Source organism: Rhinoderma darwinii, chromosome 13 (assembly GCF_050947455.1).
Source record: "Rhinoderma darwinii isolate aRhiDar2 chromosome 13, aRhiDar2.hap1, whole genome shotgun sequence".
Lineage (NCBI taxonomy): Eukaryota > Metazoa > Chordata > Amphibia > Anura > Rhinodermatidae > Rhinoderma > Rhinoderma darwinii.
In genome coordinates, this window is record NC_134699.1 from 32552609 (window position 1) to 32556472 (window position 3864).

Consider the following 3864-nt stretch of genomic DNA (forward strand, 5'->3'; position numbering starts at 1 on the left):
GCTGACTCGGGCGCCGATTACGCCGACGTTGAGGCGGTTCAGACCGATCTAACGACAGCCAATCCGGGACCGGGAACGGAGCAATTTGCAAAAACCGAAATAGGGCTTCTAAATCCGAGGAATGGCGCAGGATAAAGGAGGCAGCATCCCTTCTAACGACCACGTGAAATGGGTGTCCCCATCTATAAGTGGCTCCCGCCGCTTTGATTTTTTCTAGCAGCGGATGCAGTAGACGTCTCATGTAAAGTGTCCGCGGCGATACATCCGGATAAATCGCAACCCTGCCTCCATCAACCGCAACCGGACCATGCGACCAGGCTCCTCTAATTATCAAATCCTTGTCAGAGTAATAGTGCAACCGACACAGCACATCCCGCGGGTTTGAAGGGTCGATCGGACCGGGTCTCGAGACTCTGTGCACGCGGTCCAATAGGAATGTCGCTTCCAGGGGTCTGTCAGTAACTTTGTTAAAGATGGCAGTAATTCTATTAGGGAGGTCGTCTCTGGGACCTAAGTCCGGGAGGCCCTTCAGTCGAATATTATTTCTGCGGCCCCTGTTTTCTTGATCATCCAGTTGAAGTGCAAGGGACTGCATATGTGTTCTATTAACAATGGCCGCCTGCTCCAATACATGAACCCTGTTGTCAATAGCGTCGACCGCACCGCCAGTGGCAGTAATCCTGGTGTCCACCCTGTCTACCTCACATCTCAAGTCTGCTATATCTTGCTGGTGGGATAGTTCAATTCTGGTCACCAGGGAGTCTAAGTCTTGTCTAGTAGGGAGAGCTTGTATTAGTTCCCTTAGTAAGTGAAAGTCTGCATGCAAGGCAGGTTGAAGGGGGATGCCCTCAGAGCTACCAGGCCTGGGGGCAGTGGTTGATGGCAAGGCACACAGGGAAGTGATAGGGGATACTGGCGGTACCTCATTACTCCTGAGTCCTAGGAGTGAAGCAGGCCTCGGTGGGTTGTCCAGCTGCCCCTGCATGCCAGGCGCCCCGGCCATAGCCGCGCTCATGCGATCCTCTGCTCTCCACGTGTCTGTTATCTGTGTTGCAGGCGCCATGACACCCAGTACTTCGGGAACGGCCTGAGACGCTGAGAGGAAGCGATCCATGCCTGTACTCCGTGTCTGAGATCGGGACAAGGAGCGGGAGGGTGTAGAGCTTTGTCCCCTACGTTTTCCTGGCATCTCCCGGTACTCAGGACGGGCTAAGCCTGGATTCTGCGGCACCACTGCACGGAGCTCCCCCGAAACGCGTGCTCACTCCGCCATGGCTAAGCCCCGCCCCCAAGCACTAACATCTTTAACATATAAAAAAATAATTTGTGATGACACTGTTCCTTTAAGGACTGTCCTAGCAGAGTTCTGTGGTGGCACTCACAGATGTTATTTAATACCGTACCGGGCCCTTTTGTTTGGAAGGTATTGCCTAAACGTGAGCCTTCCCTGCTGTTGTCATTAAAATGCAGGAACTTAATTATCGCCTTAAAGTATGTCCTGCTCATTGTCTGGTAGAGAGCGGTGCTGTTTGATCTATTGGGGGACCAGTACTCTCTAATAGTGGGCTTTTTTTTTTTATAATGCCAAAACTTTAAAATATTCCCCAAACTTTACACAGCTCTGCTGCATTTGTTGCAGTCCAATTCAGGCATAGCAGGACCTGCAACTCTTCAGCGCTGACAGGGGGTTCGGAGTCTGTTTTGATAGTTTGCTTTCATCTGATTCTGTATCGGTTTCACCTTAACTTGCGATCTGGTGACACTGATCACCAGGTTGGGGTGGCTTATCAGCTGGTGAGGGGGCTGATTGCCAGCTTTATTTTAACTTTTTAGCTCAATTTACATGGCATCTGCCTCTCAATCTTCAGGACACAATTTACATAGTACAGTTAAAAAAAACAAGTTCAGGGATGGGGAGAAAGGGAAGGGATGAAACTAACTTTACACACTATCACAGCTGATATTTTTTAACGCCATCTACTGTTGTGACCAGCTCCTACGGTCAGGTATTCCACAGTTCTCACAATAGGGGTCAGTTCACATGTGTACATACTATGGATCCGCAGCAGAGTGGATAAAATATAACCTCATCCACACACTGCATAAATACGGAGCAGAAAAAACACTCCGAAATTGACATGCGGTCAGAATTTTATTCTGCAGCATGTCAACTATATTTGCGTAAACCCTGCTTATGTTGTGGCTTTTCCCCTTTGAAATCAATGGGGAGGTAAAGCTCACAACAAACAGCAAGTTTTTGTGGCAAGTTCGCAGCGATTCCACCACAGAAAACAAGTTGGAAAAAGAAAACCAAAAAAAAAAAACGTACCCAGAAGTCTGTTTGTTCCTCCAGGGATGACGTTTGATCCCATGTAACCAATGAAAAGTCATCCCAGGAGGCCAGCCGACTGAGTGCGGAAGTGGACGTTCCGGGCAAAAAAAACAAAACACTACTACAGCTTGGTGCGGTTTTTCACCCCGAATATCCCTACCGCGCACAGTTCACATGGGGCGGATACGCTGGGCAGAAGCACCGCACAGCCACCCCGTGTGAACTCACCTGCTGTTTACTTGCAAAATCATGCGGCCAGTAATGAATAAGCAATTTGCCAAACCACATAGTGGTGTGGTTTCAGGCCAGGTAGCTGCCATTCCATAGGGCCTTCGTGTGAATGTACCCATCTGGTGCTGTAGTAGAGTCCTTTGATTTCAATGTCAATCCTTACAGCACCTGATGTGCATTAAAATATTAAATACGGCTGCATAGGTCTGAATAGCTTCTTAGAAGAATGTTGACTTAGTGTTGGGTAATTCTTTTATAGCATACAGATCCCAAAATAGTTAAGATTACTTCAGCTTTTACTTCTTGGCAATGTATACATTTCCATAAACATTAAATGGCATGTAAATATATATATATATATATATATATATATATATATATATATATATATATTCTATAAAGTTTATTAACACAGTCAGGCATACACTAAAGGATAGGGCTAGTACCTGGTTACTCACTTTCACACCAATTCCTAGTAATACATTACTGAATAACTTTCTTACCTCTAAAATATTGCAGATAAATATGAACATTCTAAGGCTACGTTCACATACAGCGTAAAAAAAATGCTGTGGCACTAGCCTGAAAACCCGCATATATTGCATCCGATATGCTTGCATATTTCATCCATCTGAAAACTCGTATGAGATCTGGTCCATACACAGAACTCCGCTGCAGATGGCACGGTAAATCCTCATGTGGATTAAAGGGGTGAAAATCCTCACAAGAATTGACATGTTGCGGATTTAATGGATTCCTTAGACATCTGTTTAACACATACAATGCCCATAGAATATAATGGTATCGGTTTAATGTATATATCCCAAAAAGCCTATGACTTGTACATTAAACATGGCATCCAGCAACTAAAGTATACTGTGCAGTATGCTTTTTTTTTTTTTTTTGCTGGTTCCTACTATGCAATTCCATCTTCCCCAAAAAATAAAATTTATTAACATATGGCAGCCCAACAGAGGCCAAAAGGACACTCTTAATAATGCCATATGGACATGTTTAGCATATACATAATCTTTCCCGATGTACACGCTAAATGTAGAGCCAGAACCTAAAAAATTGTTAGCCAAATTTTTTTTTATACATCAAAATGTAAACATTTATTGGTCTCATTTAATTAGAAAGTACAGTGTATTGTATGTACCCAGACAACAGGGAAGCACATAGCAGATCCAGGTGCGGAATAGATAGAATTGTATATCTAATAGAATAATGGTGAACATGTGACATTTGTCAATTAATAAAACAAATTAGACCTTGTGCAGTATTACATTAATAAAGACTCA